Source organism: Cyprinodon tularosa, unplaced genomic scaffold (genome assembly GCF_016077235.1).
Source record: "Cyprinodon tularosa strain WSP-4 unplaced genomic scaffold, ASM1607723v1 ctg616, whole genome shotgun sequence".
NCBI lineage: Eukaryota > Metazoa > Chordata > Actinopteri > Cyprinodontiformes > Cyprinodontidae > Cyprinodon > Cyprinodon tularosa.
In genome coordinates, this window is record NW_024039359.1 from 1 (window position 1) to 18,399 (window position 18,399).

At 45.3% G+C, this 18,399-nt stretch overlaps 1 long non-coding RNA gene across 2 annotated transcripts; it reads left to right on the top strand.

Moving 5' to 3' along the window:
- Positions 1-6,212: 6,212 nt before the first annotated feature.
- LOC119798266 lies at positions 6,213-11,078 on the top strand. Of its 2 annotated transcripts, XR_005282700.1 has the most exons (6): positions 6,213-6,255; positions 6,489-6,580; positions 9,784-9,917; positions 10,023-10,166; positions 10,757-10,889; positions 10,989-11,078. It is a non-coding gene; the product is annotated as an uncharacterized LOC119798266 (long non-coding RNA). The 2 variants fall into 2 exon arrangements; XR_005282701.1 differs by lacking the exons at positions 6,213-6,255; positions 6,489-6,580 and adding an exon at positions 7,046-7,113.
- Positions 11,079-18,399: the final 7,321 nt, after the last annotated feature.

Below are 18,399 nucleotides of genomic sequence, written 5' to 3' on the forward strand. Positions count from 1 at the left end.
TAAAAAGGGTGGATTTTGCTAAAACTTTGTGGCGCTTGAGGTCCGATTATACAAAAACCGTAGCAGTTAGCAAACCGTCAGACTAATGAGAAAGTTTTATACAAGCACGCATCGCACCATTGGTCCCGACGCGTGTGCCAACTTTGGGCCCGATCCGACGAATGGTGCGTGACTAGTTACGCGCCGAAGTTTCGGTGGCGAGGAGAACTATAAGCTATAAAAATAATACGCGGAATAAATATGTGAGATAGTAGTAGGTGGGCCATGCCTTCGGCATGTGGCCCCCCTAATAATACGCGGAATAAATATGTGAGATAGTAGTAGGTGGGCCATGCCTTCGGCATGTGGCCCCCCTAATAATACGCGGAATAAATATGTGAGATAGTAGTAGGTGGGCCATGCCTTCGGCATGTGGCCCCCCTAACTAGAAAATTTCTAAAGAAATTTTGAGGGGGGCCACCTACTGCCCGTCTGGGTAACTGGGCCAATACGGCCCTGGCAAGTGATGGTGGGGCTCCCCAGACCAACTGCTTACGCCTTTGAGGGCTGCTGAGGGAAGGAAAGAGGGCTAGGTCATGGGCAAAGAGAGCTGTGTGCCACTTGTGCTGAAATCTGGGAAATAGACGTGCACAGCATATGATGCAAAAAATTGGTGATTTTGCCCATGACCTAGCCCTCTTTCCTTCCCTCAGCAGCCCTCAAAGGCGTAAGCAGTTGGTCTGGGGAGCCCCGACGTCACTTGCCAGGGCCGTATTGGCCCAGTTACCCAGACGGGCAGTAGGTGGCCCCCCTCAAAATTTCTTTAGAAATTTTCTAGTTTACTATAGAATATATCGGCTTATTGTTGCAGCCAAATGCTACACAGGTAGCTACTGTGCGTCTCCGTGGGAGTGGGGAGTACCAACATGGTGGACAGTGGCTTTACTTTTTCCAGCCAATCAGCAATCCAGTGAATACATAGAGATCACTGACAGAGCCAGCCACGGGAGCAGGCTAAATGCTGGAGAAATGTGGAACTCTGTATCCACAGACAGCCACAGGAGCAGGCTAAATGCTGGAGAAATGTGGAACTCTGTATCCAAAGAAAGCCACGGGAGCAGGCTAAATGCTGGAGAAATCTGGAACTTTGTATCCACAGACAGACCCAGACTGACCTGTAGAACCCAGAACCTGTAGTTCCGTAGAACCCCGACTGACCCATAGAACCCAGAACCTGTGGTACCGTAGAACCAAGACTGACTTGTAGAACCCAGAACCTGTGGTTCCGTAGAACCCAGACTGACCTGTAGAACCCAGAACCTGTAGTTCCGTAGAACCCAGATTGACCTATAGAACCCAGACTGAGCCGCAGAACCCAGACTGAGCCGTAGAACCCAGAACCTGTCGTTCTGTAGAACCCAGACTGACCTGTAGAACCCAGAACCTGTAGTTTCGTAGAACCCAGACTGACCCATAGAACCCAGACTGAGCCGTAGAACCCAGACTGAGCCGTAGAACTCAGAACCTGTGGTTCTGTAGAACCCAGACTGACCTGTAGAACTCAGAACCTGTAGTTCTGTAGAACCCAGACTGACCCATAGAACCCAGACTGAGCCGTAGAACCCAGAACCTGTAGTTCCATAGAACCCAGACTGACCCATAGAACCCAGAAACTGTAGTTCTGTAGAACCCAGAACCTGTAGTTCCGTAGAACCCAGACTGACCTGTAGAACCCAGAACCTGTAGTTCCGTAGAACCCAGACTGACCCGTTGAACACAGTACCTGTAGTTCCGTAGAACCCAGACTGACCCATAGAACCCAGACTGAGCCGTAGAACCCAGACCTACCCGTAGAACCCAGAACCTGTAGTTCCGTACAACCCAGACTGACCCGTAGAACCCAGAACTTGTAGTTCAGTAGAACCCAGACTCACCTGTAGAACCCAGAACCTGGAGTTCCGTAGTACCCAGACTGACCCGTAGAACCCAGAACCTGTAGTTCCGTAGAACCCAGACTGACCCGTAGAACACAGAACCTGTAGTTCCTTAGAACCCAGACTGACCCATAGAACCCAGACTGACCCGTAGAACCCAGAACCTGTAGTTCCGTAGAACCCAGACTGACCCGTAGTATCCAGAACCTGTAGTTCCGTAGAACCCAGACTGACCTGTAGAACCCAGAACCTGTAGTTCCTTAGAACCCAGACTGACCATAGAACCCAGACTGAGCCGTAGAACCCAGACTGAGCCGTAGAACCCAGACTGACCAGTAGAACCCAGAACCTGTAGTTCCGTAGAACCCAGACTGACCCGTCAGACCCAGAACCTGTGGTTCCCTAGAACCCAGACTGACCTGTAGAACCCAGAACCTGTAGTTCCGTAGAACCCAGACTGACCCGTAGAACCCAGACTGACCCATAGAACCCAGACTGACCCGTCGAACCCAGAACCTGTATTTCCGTAGAACCCAGACTGACCCGTCGAACCCAGACTGACCCATAGAACCCAGAACCTGTGGTTCCGTAGAACCCAGACTGACCTGTAGAACCCAGAACCTGTAGTTCCGTAGAACCCAGACTGACCCATAGAACCCAGACTGTGCCGTAGAACCCAGACTAAGCCGTAGAACCCAGACTGACCTGTAGAACCCAGAACCTGTAGATCCGTAGAATCCAGACTGACCCGCTGAACCCAGAACCTGTGGTTCCGTAGAACCCAGACTGACCTGTAGAACCCAGAACCTGTAATTCCGTAGAACCCACACTTACCCGTAGAACCCAGACTTACCCATAGAACCCAGACTGACCCGTAGAACCCAGAACCTGTGGTTCCGTAGAACCCAGACTGACTTGTAGAACCCAGAACCTGTAGTTCCATAGAACCCAGACTGACCCATAGAACCCAGATTGACCCATAGAACCTAGATTGACCTGTATAACCTAGACATACTCGTAAAACCCAGACTGACCCGTACAACCCAGACTGACCCGTATAACCCAGACTGACCTATATAACTCAGGACCTGTGGTTCTGTGGAACCCAGACTGACCCATAGAACCCAGATTGACCCATAGAACCTAGATTGACCTGTATAACCTAGACATACTCGTAAAACCCAGACTGACCCTTACAACCCAGACTGACCCATATAACCCAGATTAACCCGTCTAACCCAGAACCTGTGGTTCTGTGGAACCCAGACTGACCCGTAGAGACCAGACTGACCTGTAGAACCCAGAACCTGTGGTTCTGTAGAACCCAGACTGACCTGTAGAACCCAGAACCTGTAGTTCCGTAGAACCCAGACTGACCCGTAGAACCCAGAACCTGTAGTTCCGTAGAACCCAGACTGACCCATAGAACCTAGATTGACCTGTATAACTCAGACTTAATCGTAATACCCAGACTGACCCGTACAACCCAGACTGACCCGTGTAACCCAGACTGACCTATATAACTCAGAACCTGTAGTTCCGTAGAACCCCGACTGACCTGTAGAACTCAGAACTTGTAGTTCTGTAGATTGCAGATTGACCCGTAGAACACAGAACCTGTGGTTCCGTAGAACCCAGACTGACCCGTAGAGCCCAGACTGACCTGTATAACCCAGACTGACTCGTAGAACCCAGGCTGACCTGTAGAACTGAGAACCTGTAGTTCCGTAGAATGCAGACTGACCTGCAGAACCCAGAACATGTGGTTCCGTAGAACACAGACTGACCCGTAGAACCCAGACTGAGCTGTAGAACCCAGAACATGTAGTTATGTAGAACACAGACTGACCCGTAGAACCCAGGCTGACCTGTAGAATCCAGAACCTGTAGTTCTGTAGAACTCAGACTGACCTGTAGAACACAGAAGATGTGGTTCCGTAGAACCCAGACTTACCCGTAGTACCCAGAACCTGTAGTTCCATAGAAAACCCGGACTGACCTGTAGAACCCAGAACCTGTAGGTCCGTAGAACCCAGACTGACCCATAGAACCCAGACTGAGACGTAGAACCCAGACTGACCTGTAGAACCCAGAACATGTAGTTTCATAGAACCCAGACTAACCTGTAGAACCCAGACTGAGCTGAAGAACCCAGAACATGTAGTTCTGTAGAACGCAAACTGACCTGTAGAACCCAGAAGATGTGGTTCCGTAGAACCCAGACTTACCCGTAGAACCCAGAACCCGTAGTTCCGTAGAACCCAGACTGACCCGTAGAACCCAAACTGAGCTGTATAACCCAGAACATGTAGTTCTGTAGAACCCAGAATGACCCGTAGAACCCAGACTGAGCCGTATAACCAAGACTGACCTGTAGAACCCAGAACCTGTAGTTCTGTAGAACGCACACTGACCCGTAAAACACAGAACCTGTGGTTCCGTAGAACGCTAAGCCGTTGAGGCTTAACAGTAATGATTTAATTTACTATATAATAACAGTAACAGTGATTATTTTGGTCACTGTTACGGGGTTCTTTGGCCTCCAAGAATCCAGGCTCAGTCGGGTTACCGGTGTTGGTGATTTATTGTGCTCAAAAACTCAAAACAGGGTGCAAAAGAAACTAAACATATACAAGATACTCTGGGCCTCAGCCTCCCTCCAGTTACCAGCAATGTAACAAAGAAACAGAAAACAAAAATGGCCGTTCTTCTTCCCACAGCCCTCATTAAAAAGTTTAAGCCCCTCACCTCAGTCTCTCTTATTTCTGATTTCTTCTCATAAATCAGTTTTGTCCATATATTACCTCCACAAACAATTGATACACAAAAACAAATAATTTTTACAACTTAATTCCTTTACACAGATTCATTGACTTATTCAATTACTCCTTCCGCGGCGGAGGGAGACATGGCTGTTGTTGGGCTCGCTGTCTGAATGACGGCGCGCACTGATACGAACAGAGAGAAAATAGGACCAATTGATAACGACGTGTGACTTTTTCCACTACAATGTTTTTGGGATGCGAAAATATCACTCTTTTGGACACATAATGTTTTGGGAAGAGAAAAGTTTTATTTCGCTGTTCCTAAAAACCTGCAGGACTACTTTCGGCTTGACCAAAACTGGACGATAACTCTGCTCACAGGACGCTGCCAGGGGTAAGTCAGTGTGATCGCATGCCGCTGGTGATCGGGATGCCATACAGATTCATGTCAAAAATACCGAACTATCCCTTTAACAGTGAATTCCTGTAAAATCATGACATAAAAAAACTGTAGATGCAAAAACAATGAAGCATTGTGTAATTTACAATGATAAACTGTAAAACTCCTAACCAAATAAAACTGTTCATTTTACAGTAAGAATATGTTGAATAGATCAGAATTTTTTGTATAATTAGCAAATTAATGTAATTTAAACACAAATTAACTGTAATGCCAAAAAAAAGTCATACAGTTAAAATTACATCATTGCCCTGTTAAAAAAAAAGTCAGTAGCCTAGGCTCTTTGGCACATTTCATAAAACGAGTTTTTGCCTCGGCAACCGCCCGAGCCGCTTGTCGCTTGGACTGCTGATACCCATCAGCTGCCTCTGGAATCCCACAGGCAGGGAGCACTGAGTCCATTAATGGTACTCATCATAAGGGGTCTTTGGGCTGCGCTTCGACAGATCCCTAACCTAATTTTGTTTACCATTTCGTAAAACTCTAAACCAAATAAAACTGTTAATGTGTTTAAAAGACAATACTTTTTTTTTTAAGAATAAATTAGGAAAGTGAAGCTTTATGTAGGTCTAGTTAACACGGGATGCCTATCCATGATGATATTTGAATGGAAAACGCAGCTGAATCAAACCATGGCCATCTGGAAGAGGACTTATTGAATCGATTCTCTGCTCTACATATATTGGAATTTTTCATGAAACCAATCATTGGTAAGTAAACAATTCTATTTTCTGTTTATTCCTGCTATGTAGGATAGTTTATTTTACAAATAATTTGTTCTTTGCAGGAGAATATCAAATTATTTTGGTTCAAATGTTAGCTCCGCCCATTCACAGGCTGTATTTGCGTATCAGCGTCAACGTCCCACAGAGTGGCTACTAGCTAGGTTGGTAACACGTGCGTGTTCGGCTCTCTTGCAGTTGCACTTAACAGACACCAAGTTTGAGTAAGTAATGTCTCTGGTTCTAGCATCAGGTTAAGTCAAAAGACAATTTTGTAAAACAAAACGGCGCGTTTTTATAGATTTCAATGGCTGATAGGCAAACTTCACATTGCTACTGGCTGCTAGCAGCTAATATCTATTTTGCCTGTTTCAAGCTCCCCACGCCATGATTCAGTAAGTAATGTCTCTGGTTCGAGCATCAGGTTAAGTCAAAAGACAATTTTGTGAAACAAAAAGGCGCGTTTTTTTTTTTTTTATTTCACTGGCTGATAGGCGAACTTCACATTGCTAGTGGCTTCTAGCAGCTAATAGCTATTTTGCCTGTTTCAAGCTCCCCACGACATGATTCATTGTCATTTTTGCGGGAGAACATTGCACACGTTAAATGGTTATGTGTTGCATTGTAGGGTTGTGATGTTCCATTATGTGGAGGACACTTGCCTGGCTAGAGAAGTGGACATCAACAGAGTTCCCTTGACTCCCACGATTGTTGTATGTGGTAAGTTAACCTCACTCACAAATATATCCCAAATTTCTTAATTTCTAATTTAAATTATGTTCATGCAGCATCTGTAATTGTTTTTGTCTCAGCTGTTAATTTCAAATACCCCCACTCATTCTCTCACACACTCACTCACTCACACATTCACATGAACACACACACACACCTGCCTTCCTAAGACTGAACACATGCTCTCTCATTCACACACTGACCTCTATCTCTTATTTGTTTCAGTTTTTTTGAGATGAGTTTTTTTTTCATTCGCATACATATAGTACACACACTTGTTTTTACACTTGAGCTACGAGTTACTGACATGTTGAAATGTTACCTAAATTGCTGCTGTTGTTTTTTTTTTAAATAGGGCAGTCCTGCTATTCCTCGAGACGGATGCTGAGTATGGATCAAGTCATCGTGAACAAGAACATCTCTTCTTTCATCTCGGCCTTGTGCAGGATGTTAGGCAGCTATTACTGCTTTAACATTCATTACCCATCCACGCTTGCATCGACCCTGGAATTTCTACAGAGGTATGTTATTTTATTTTGTACAATTGTTTTGTTCTATTTATTTCTATTGTTCTATTTAGCAACATGGGGTTAAGTGCCTTGCTAGGGGCTAGCTTCAACCCCTGACTTCTGTGGCTACTGGCATGATAACCAAGTTTCTTTACCCCATCGCCACCACCATCTTAGTCAAGATAACTGCTCTGTAGCATTGCTAACTGAAATACAATGTATCAAATAACATGTATCAAATAATGTTGACACCTTGTTAAACTAATTGCCTGAGTATTTTTTAGCAAAAACGATTTCATTTCATGGGCAAAATGACATGTTCTGCTCAAAGGACAACTTCGGTCCATTTCAACAAGAGCTCTATTGCTCAAGCTACTCGAGACTTGCCAGTACTGAAGACGCGAAAAAGTTTGGTCCAACTTGTATAGGTTTATTTGAACAGAGAATTAGCTCTGATAGCTAACCCATGGGGGCAGAACTTTACACTGTGTTTTATCATATCATTTGTTTAAATTTTGTATATGGCTGCTTGCACAAACACACTGTTTTAACCACTTTTTAAGCATTTCTAGTCATACACATTACAGTGTCGTGTTGTATTGTGTCGGCTGGTGTTGCATAGCTTTGGCGTTGACATTTGGAGCGTTAAATTCACAATTTAAAGTTATGTCCCCATGGGTTAGCTGTCAGTGCTAATTCTCTGTTCAAGGAAACCTATAGGATTTAGACCAAAATTTCTCACGTCTTCAGCCCTGGCAAGTCTCAAGTAGCTTGAGCAATAGAGCTCTTGTTGAAATTGACCGAAGTTGTCCTTTAACTGAGGAATCTATACATTATACCAAAGGTGTCTGGCATCAAGAGGGAAAAAAAAGACATTGATACACTATATTGCCAAAAGTATTTGCTCACCCATCCAAATTATTGGAATCAGGTGTTCCAATCACTTCCATGGCCACAGGTGTATAAATTCAAGCACCTAGGCATGCAGACTGTTTTTACAAACATTTGTGAAAGAATGGGTCGCTCTCAGGAGCTCAGTGAATTCCAGCGTGGAACTGTGATAGGATGCCTCCTGTGCAACAAATCCAGTCGTGAAATTTCCTCGCTCCTAAATATTCCACAGTCAACTGTCAGCTGTATTATAAGAAAATGGAAGTGTTTGGGAACGACAGCAACTCAGCCACGAAGTGGTAGGCCACGTAAACTGACGGAGCGGGGTCAGCGGATGCTGACGCGCATAGTGCGAAGAGGTCGCCAACTTTCTGCAGAGTCAATCACTACAGACCTCCAAACTTCATGTGGCCTTCAGATTAGCTCAAGAACAGTGCGCAGAGAGCTTCATGGAATGGGTTTCCATGGTCGAGCAGCTGCATCCAAGCCATACATCACCAAGTGCAATGCAAAGCGTCGGATGCGGTGGTGTAAAGCACGCCGCCACTGGACTCTAGAGCAGTGGAGACGCGTTCTCTGGAGTGACGAATCGCGCTTCTCCATCTGGCAATCTGATGGACGGGTCTGGGTTTGGCGGTTGCCAGGAGAACGGTACTTGTCTGACTGCATTGTGCCAAGTGTAAAGTTTGGTGGAGGGGGGATTATGGTGTGGGGTTGTTTTTCAGGAGCTGGGCTTGGCCCCTTAGTTCCAGTGAAAGGAACTCTGAATGCTTCAGCATACCAAGACATTTTGGACAATTCCATGCTCCCAACTTTGTGGGAACAGTTTGGAGCTGGCCCCTTCCTCTTCCAACATGACTGTGCACCAGTGCACAAAGCAAGGTCCATAAAGACATGGATGACAGAGTCTGGTGTGGATGAACTTGACTGGCCTGCACAGAGTCCTGACCTCAACCCGATAGAACACCTTTGGGATGAATTAGAGCGGAGACTGAGAGCCAGGCCTTCTCGTCCAACATCAGTGTGCAACCTCACAAATGCGCTTCTGGAAGAATGGTCAAAAATTCCCATAAACACACTCCTAAACCTTGTGGACAGCCTTCCCAGAAGAGTTGAAGCTGTTCTAGCTGCAAAGGGTGGACCGATGTCATATTGAACCCTATGGATTAGGAACGGGATGTCACTTAAGCTCATATGTGAGTCAAGGCAGGTGAGCAAATACTTTTGGCAATATAGTGTATGTCAATAGGCAGAGTGTAGTGTCTAATGTCTATAGGCCTTAAGGTGCACCCTCCCATAATTCAAAGGAACCAACTTTCTTTTAAAAGTCTGATCATACTGAGCATGAATCAGAATGTTAACACTGAACATTTTGGGTTGCACTACATGTTTCAGGTAGTCAATGTATTTCCATACATTGAAAATGCAATGGAAACGCATTACAGGAACATGACTCTCCATGAGCTAGGGGAAGGTGCAATGCAATTTGCAATGTTTGGAAAATACACTGACTACCTGAAACATGTAGTGCAAAATGTTCAATGTAAACATTCTGATTCATGTTAAGCATGATGAGACCTTTAAAAAAATAAATAAATAAAAAAAGTTGGATTATGTGGGGGGTTCACGGTTGGCCGCTTAGCTCCCCGCCTACCAGTTAAACTTTAAGTAATGGAAAACTGCAACCCGTATTCTCACCTTTTTTGTCTTTTCCTTTGTACTGATTTGACTGGTTGAGATGGTTGTATCATTTATAGTGGTATGTGTTTCTTCTCTCTTCTGTTAACCTAGATGTTTCTTCTCTATTAATCCGGAGAAGGGGACGAAAGTGGAACAAACAAAAACAAAACGGCTCCATGTGAATCCAAGAGTCCTTACTTTGATTCAGGACCTCTCAGACCATGAATGGCGAGCTATTTAAAAAGGTATGTGTGCTAGTGCTAATGCTACTGCTGTCCTTGATTATTGACTGACTTTACTAATGAAACTAATGGAGGTTATGTATTTCTTTCTCTTCTCTCTTCCATTAGATGTTCCTTCAAGTGACCGCAATAGTGAACACCCATATGTTTCTCTAGATGTTCTTCTAGAAGCAATGCAGTTGCATGTTAATCTAAGCTTCTGTAACTTGGTTCATGACCTTTTCAACCATGAATGGCGAGCTGTTTGAAAAGGTACAGTACAGGCCAAAAGTTTGGACACACCTTCTCAATCAATGTTTCCTTTATTACCATGTCTATTTCCATTGTAGATTCTCGTTGAAGGCATCAAAACTATGAATGAACACGTGGGAATTATGTTCAATGCATCCAGAGAGTATTCACACCCCTCTCAATGTTTCAGCATTTGTTGCATTGCAGTCATGTCCTTCAGTCAAATAAGTTCATTTTTTTCTCCCTGATCTAGAATCCGTGCCCCATAATGACAGCAAAATACAGAATTGTTGAAGTTTTGGCAAATCATTAAAAAAACTCCACATGGGCATAAGTATTCACACCCTATGTTATAACACTCTTGCTGTCATTATGGATCACTGAGTCTAGATCAAGGAGAAAAAAATTAACTTATTTGACTGAAGGAGATGACTGCAATACAACAAATTTTGAAACATTGAGGAGTGTGAATACTTTCAGGATGTACTGTACATAATTCCCACGTGTTCAGTGTACGTGTGCTAATGCTACTGTTGTCCTTGATTATTGACTGACTTTACTAATGAAACTAATGGAGATTATGTATTTCTTTCTCTTCTCTATTCCATTAGTTGTTCAAGTGACCGCGACAGTGAACACCCATATGTTTCTCTAGATGTTCTTCCAGAAGCAATGCAGTTGCATGTTAATCAAGCCTTTACCATGATTCACAAGCTCTCCATGAATGGCGAGCTGTTTAAAAAGGTGTGTGTGCTAGTGCTACTGTTATCTTTGATTATTGTTGACTTTGCTAATTAAACTAATGGAGATTATTGTGTTTGTTTCTCTTCTCTATTCCCCTAGGTGTTACTTCAAAGTGATGGAGCCGATGAACACCTATATCACCTTTTTTCGTGGCTCTATATTAACAAGCTTCACATTTATTCACTCACAATCCCTCTCTCTCACAAACAGAAGTGCGACCACACACACACAAACACACTTTAATGATCTCTTTCTCATTATTTTTTCAACAATAAATTTGCGTTATTGTGAATTGTATATTGTCTGATGAGTGGTTTGTTACAGCTTGACTTTTCATTTAGAAGTAATTTGAAGCAATGTAGATAGTAAGACTGTAAAATATATATATATATATATATATATATATATATATATATATATATATATATATATATATATATATATATACTTACTGTTGTTTTTCCAGAATGATTTTGTTAAAAATACAGTACAAATGTAAACATCTTTAAAAAGAAATGTTTTTACGGAAAAAAACTGGCACCTGTGGTTGCCAGAATAACCCCGTTAAAAATACAGTACAAATGTAAACATTACGAAACAACTTGTAAATTTCATACAATGATGTGCGCATTGGGTGCAGAAGCATGTAAAAGGGCAGTATTTTCAGCGCCCCGACACCATAAAATTGTGAGACGCTGATTGGCCATTAAATTATTAAATTGACCTAGCAGTAGTACATGATTGGCAGATTCTCTGCACATGTGGGGCAGTCTGATCAGCGCGCCAAGACAGAGACGGTAGGAGTCTGTCTGTGGAAATCTACAAATGAATGACAGTAGGTAGGGAAATGTAGTTTATATAATTTGTTTTGCTTATAGGTACACACTCTAGAGAGTAAAACTAACATTTATGAGTTAATTTGTAAAAATATATTTTACGTTTCTCTCTTCTTATAAGGGAGGGCGGTGCCCCAGTGCCCCCTATGGGCCGGCCGCCACTGCTGACGTTACTATCCTCACTGAAGTTACTCCTCCGTCAAGGACTTGCAATAAGAGGACACACTGAATCAGATGGAAACCTGATTCAACTCATGAAACTAAGGATCAATGATCTAGACCCAAGTAAACGGATTGATCTGGGTTCTCACTACACCTCCCCAGAGATAGTAAATGAACTAATCAACATGATGGGACACTCAGTTGTTCGTGACATTATTTGTAAAATCAGAGAAAACAAATTCTACGCCTTGCTATGTGATGAGACTCGAGACATAACAAATAAGGAGCAGTTCAGTACCTCAATCCGCTGGATTGATAATAGCATGGTAATACATGAAGACTGTTGGAATGGTCAGTGTTCCTAACATAACTAGTGAGACCCTGTGGTATGCTCTCAAGGATGTGCTGATCCGCCTAACATTGCCATTGGAAGACTGTCGTGGGCAAGGGTATGATGGGGCAGCTAATATGCAGGGAAAGATCCAAGGCCTTGCTACTAGATTCATGGCAGAGAATCTAGTAGCGGCCGGGGAAGGTGACCTTGGCCGGGGAAGGGGACCTTGGCAGTCCGATCCTCGGCTGCAGAACCTGGCTCTTGGGACATGGAATGTCACCTCGCTGGTGGGGAAGGAGCCGGAGCTAGTGTGTGAGGCTGAGAGGTTCCGGCTAAAAATAGTCGGTCTCACCTCGACGCATGGTTCTGGTTCTGGAACCAGTCTCCTTGAGAGGGGCTGGACATACTTCCACTCTGGAGTTGCCCACGTTGAGAGGCGCCTGGCAGGAGTGGGCATACTTGTTGCCCCCCATCTCGGCGCCTGTTTGTTGGGGTTTACCCCGGTGAATGAGAGGGTAGCTTGCCTCCGCCTATGGGTAGGGGGACGGGTTCTGACTGTTGTCTGTTCTTACGGGCCGAACAGCAGTTCAGATTACCCACCCTTCTTGGAGTCCTCAGAGGGGGTACTGGAGGGTGCCCCTCCTGGGGACTCCCTTGTTCTACTGGGAGACTTCAACGCTCACGTGGGCAATGACAGTAAGGCCTGGAGGGGCGTGTTTGGAAGGAATGGCCGCCCTGATCTGAACCCGAGTGGTGTTTTGTTGTTGGACTTCTGTGCTCGTCATGGATTGTCCATAACGAACATGATGTTCAGGCATAAGGGTGTCCATATGTGCACTTGGCACCAGGACACCCTAGGCTGCAGTTCAATGATCGACTTTGTCATCGTTTCATCGGACTTGCAGCCGTATGTCTTGGACACTCGGGTGAAGAGAGGTGCGGAGCTTTCTACTGACCACTACCTGGTGGTGAGTTGGCTCCGGTGGTGGGGGAGGATGCTGGTCAGACCTGGCAGGCCCAAACGTGTTGTGAGGGTCTGCTGGGAACATCTGGCGGAGTCCCCTGTTAGGTGGGGCTTTAACTCCCATCTCCGGCAGAACTTCGAACACATCCAGGGGGAGGTGGGGGACATTGAGTCCGAGTAGACCATGTTCCGTTTCTCCATTGTCGAGGCGGCTTATCTGAGCTGCGGCCGCAAGGTTGTCGGTGCCTGTCGTGGCGGCAACCCTCGAACCCGTTGGTGGACACCTCTGGTGATGGATGCTGTCAGGTTAAAGAAGGAGGCCTATCGGGCCTTTTTGGCCTGTGGGACTCTGGAATCAGCTGATGGGTGCCGGTGGGCGAAGCGGCATGCAGCCCGGGTGGTTGCTGAGGCAAAAACTCGGTGTGGGAGGAGTTTGGAGAGGCCATTGAGAAAGACTTCCGTACGGCTCCGAAGCGATTCTGGTCCGCCACCCGGCGTCTCAGGAGGGGGAAGCGGTGCAGCACCAACACTTTTTATAGTGGGGATGGTGTGAAGCTGACCTCGACTCGGGACGTTGTGGGTCGGTGGGCAGAATACTTCGAAGACCTCCTCAATCCCACCAACATGCCTTCCATTGAGGAAGCTGGGCCTGGGGACTCTGGGCTGGGCTCTCCAATCTCTGTGGGCAAGGTCGCCGAGGTGGTTAAAAAGCTCCTCAGTGGCAGGGCCTCGGGGGTGGATGAGATCCGCCCAGAGTTCCTCAAGGTCCTGGATGTTGTAGGGTTGTGTTGGCTGACGCGACTCTGCAACATTGCATGGACATCGGGGGCAGTCCCCCTGGATTGGCAGACTGGGGTGGTGGTCCCCCTATGTAAAAAGGGGGACCGGAGGGTGTGCTCCAATTACAGGGGAGTAACACTCTAAAGCCTCCCCGGCAAGGTCTTTTCGGGGGTGCTGGAGAGGAGGGTCCATCGGATAGTCGAACTTCGGATTCAGGAAGAGCAGTGTGGTTTCCGTCCTGGTCGTGGAACGCTGGACCAGATCTACACCCTCAGCAGGGTCCTGGAGGGTGCATGGGAGTTCGCCCAACCAGTCTACATGTGCTTTGTGAACTTGGAGAAGACGTTCAGTGTCCCTCGAGGGGGCCCTGTGGGGGGTTCTCCGGGAGTACGGGGTGCCGGGCCCTTTGATAAGGGCTGTGAGGTCCCTGTATGACCAGTGTCAAAGCCTGGTCCGCATTGCCGGCAGTAAGTCGGGCTTGTTTCCAGTGAGAGTTGTCCTCCGCCAGGGCTGCCCTTTGTCACCGATTCTGTTCATTACCTTCGCAGCCAAGGTGTCGAGGGGATCCATTTTTGTGGCCTTAGGATTGCGTCTCTGCTTTTTGCAGATGATGTGGTCCTATTGGCTTCATCAGGTCGCGATCTGCAGCTCTCGCTGGATTGGTTCGCAGCCGAGTGTGAAGCAGCCGGGATGGGGATCAGTGCCTCCAAATCCGAGGCCATGATCTTGAGCCGGAAAAGGCCTTCTCCGGGTTAGGGGGGGTGTCCTGCCCGAAGTGGAGGAGTTTAAGTATCTTGGGATCTTGTTCACAAATGAGGGAAGAAGGGAGCGGGAGATCAACAGGTGGATTGGTGCAGCGTCTGCCGTGAAGCGGGCGCTGTACCGGTCCGTCGTGGTGAAGAGATAGCTGAGTCAAAAAGCGAAGCTCTCGATTTACCGGTCGATCTACGTTCCTACCCTCATCTATGGTCATGAACTCTGGGCCATGACCGAAAGAACGAGATCGCTGATACAAGCGGCCGAAATGGGTTTCCTCCGTAGGGTGGCTGAGTTCTCCCTTAGAGAGAGGGTGAGAAGCTCGGTCATCCGGGAGGGACTCGGAGTAGAGCCGCTGCTCCTCCACGTCCAGAGGAGTCAGTTCAGGTGGCTCGGGCATTTGATTAGGATGCCTCCTGGTGAGGTGTTCTGGGCACGTCCCACGGGGAGGAGGCCCCGGGGAAGACCCAGGACACGCTGGAGAGACTATGTTTCTCGGCTGGCCTGGGAACGCCTTGGGATTCCTCCTGAAGAGCTGGAAGAAGTGGCTGGGGAGAGGGAAGTCTGGGCCTCCCTTCTTAAGCTGCTGCCCCCGCGACCCGACCCCGGATAAGCGGAGGAAGATGGTTGGATGGATGGATGGATGGATGGATAGATAGACAATCCCCTTGCCCTTAAGGTGCACTGTTTGGCCCATTCTCTCAATTTATGCCTCCAGGATATTTCTCGTCAGTGTACACCAGTCAGAGATGCACTTGACTTAGCTCAACAGATCTTACAGCTTATAAAACTTTCACCTAAGAGAGAAGGCCTCTTCCAATCAAAACAAGAGAATATTGGTCCAGGTGGAGGTAGTCTCAAGCGTTTGTGCCCCACACGATGGACAGTACGTGGAGGATCCATTCAGTCCATTCTGGATAACTACACTGTTCTGATAGAAACCCTTGAAGAAATAAACACAACAACCACTGATAAATACTCCCGACGTGCTGGAGGACAGTTAGCAAAGATGGAGAAGTTTGCTACTTACCTTGGCCTGAAGTTGTCATACCTAGTTTTCTCAGCAGCAGAAAGTTTATCAGTGAACCTTCAAGCAGTCAGAATGTCAGTCCAAGATGCAATCAAGGCAGTCGAGCTGGCAAAATGCTACTACACAGACCTGAGATGTGATGATAAATTTCTCTCTTTCTTCACTAAAGTCTGTGAGGAGGCATCAGCAATAGAAGCAATAGGACAACCTACACTACCAAGGAGGAGGAGAATACCTGCTCGTGTTGATGATGGGTCAGCACCTCACCATTCCCCATCCAATGTCAAAGAATACTTCCGTACTCAATACTTTGAGGTCCTGGATTTGATCAAACGTGATCGCTTCCAGTGTAGAAGTTATTCTGTACTCCATGATTTGGAAAATATGATCATAGAATCTGCAAACAAAGGAGAGGTGGGGGAAATCCCTGAGTCGTTATCAATCTACGCCGATGACATAAGTTTTACAAAACTTACCCATGAGTTGGCCATGCTGAAAACACTCTGTAAGGTGGGAGAACCTGGTGGTCCTAGTAAAGTGACAACAGTGTCAACTATAGTCCAAGCCATCCAGTCACTGACAGACAATCCAGTAGCAGTCTCAATGATGTCCGAAGTGAAAAAACTCATCAAGATCTATCTGACCGTCCCTGTCACAGAACGTAGCTTCTCCACACTGAGAAGAATCAAGACCTATCTCCGTTCAACAATGCGGCAGGACAGGCTTAATAATTGTTTGATTCGGCATGCCCATAAGAACTTGACAGATGAACTTGATTTGAAAAAAGTAGCCATAGAATTTGCCAGCAAGAATGACCGTCACCTCAGGTTTTTTGGCAAATTTGACTAACCAGGTCGTCTCCTTAAGAATGTTGATATTGCTGTTTGCTGTAGTTCAGTATTAACCATTTTGCAGACCATTTATCTGTACTCCAGTTTTTATGTCATAAAACATTAAAGGTTTCTTCGATGCTGCTGATAATTTTGCCTTTCTGGTTATTTTTACATGTTGTGCACAACCTTAAGTTTAATGACCTGTGGTTGCCTATGCCTCTTGGGGTAGTTCTTTGTTTGGTAAATACCTCCTAAATGTTGAGAAGATAATGATGTGCCTCGAAAAAATAACTTTTTAGCCTACAGTGCTGATATAGATGTAAATATACTGATTGCTTCTTTAATCAGCATGCTCATTAGACATGTTAAATAGGGTTGCATTTCACTTTTCCTTGCCTATGGACCCAAAAGATTTTTTGGTTTGCTCCGCTCGCCATTTGGCTATAATACCTTATCTGTCTTATTTGCCCCCCCACATTTTAAAACCTTCCTACGCCCCTGATTAGGGATTTCTTTTCCTCTCAAGGATTAGATTTTTTATTTATAACAGAATCATGGACAAGTGTCTTGTGTGTCTCCCGCATTTTTAATGAACTTGTCCCAGGGAACTTGCAGCTATTTTAATTCTCTAAGGATGTCTGGCTCTGGTGGAGGAATAGTGACTGTTTTTAAAAGTAGTTTTACTTGCAAGCAGTTGCCTGTACCCTCGTATAGTAGCTTTGAGCTGAGCCTATTAAACTTGGCAGCTCTCACACTGTGTTGTGTGCTGCAGTCTATCTGACCGCAGTGAAGTTAGTTTCAAGTTGGATATTCGATATTCGCGCTCCGCAGGCCAAGCGGTGCTGAGCTTGCAGCTGATCCGATTTGTGTACACTAATGTGGGCCAGCCATTCACCACCGCTCCCTTCCCAAGCGCTCGGTGTTTCACTTAGGGACCGTCAACAAATTTCCGAACCAAACAGTGCTGACATAAAAATATTAATAAATGTTTTTCCTTGTGACCAACTGACATATAAAGTGCTAATTTATGCTTTTACATTACATAAATTACATTTTATTTAATTTTAAAGCTATAATCAATATTTAAACAATTTAAATATTAAATGATAAAATCTTTTCTTCAATAGCTCCCAGGTCATTTAATTTATTTTATTTATTTATTTAAATAGGGACAAAGCACATTAATGAACATCAGTATAAAAACAAATGTAAATATGCCGGATTATAGCTACAAAGCTAGTTTTCATCCATAGTCCGTTGGCACGCAAATACATAAGAAAGAACATATAACATACAATACAAGCATCACAAGGAAATGTTAAGAGTTTAGTGGTCGCATGACTGGTTTGTTTTCATCTGTAGTTTGAGTTGAGCCCTAAAGCTGATCAGTGTAGGGCTCTCCCGTATGTGCAGAGGAAGACTGTTCCAGATGTTAGTGGCTCTCACAGAGAGAGTGTTCTGACCAAAAGTTGTTCTTCTGTGAGGGACCTCACAGTCTCCTCTGGAGGAGGCCCTGGTTCTGAGGCCACTTGAAGTCTTGTGTTTGAACAGAGTAGACGCAGGAGGTGGGGCTAGTCCATGCAGCGCTTTATAAATGAAGCATACATACTTAAAATTTATAAAATTTTCAAAATTTAAAAGATTGTACTTGTTTAAAATATTACATACATGGAAAGAATTGGGTTTTTGGTCAAACACTTTTAGAGATTTTTTCTTACAGTGATTCAATTAATTTTAAATTGGTAACTGTGGTGAGAGACCAACTTGTCATGCAGTATTCAAGGTGAGATAAAATCATTGAGTGGAGAACAATTC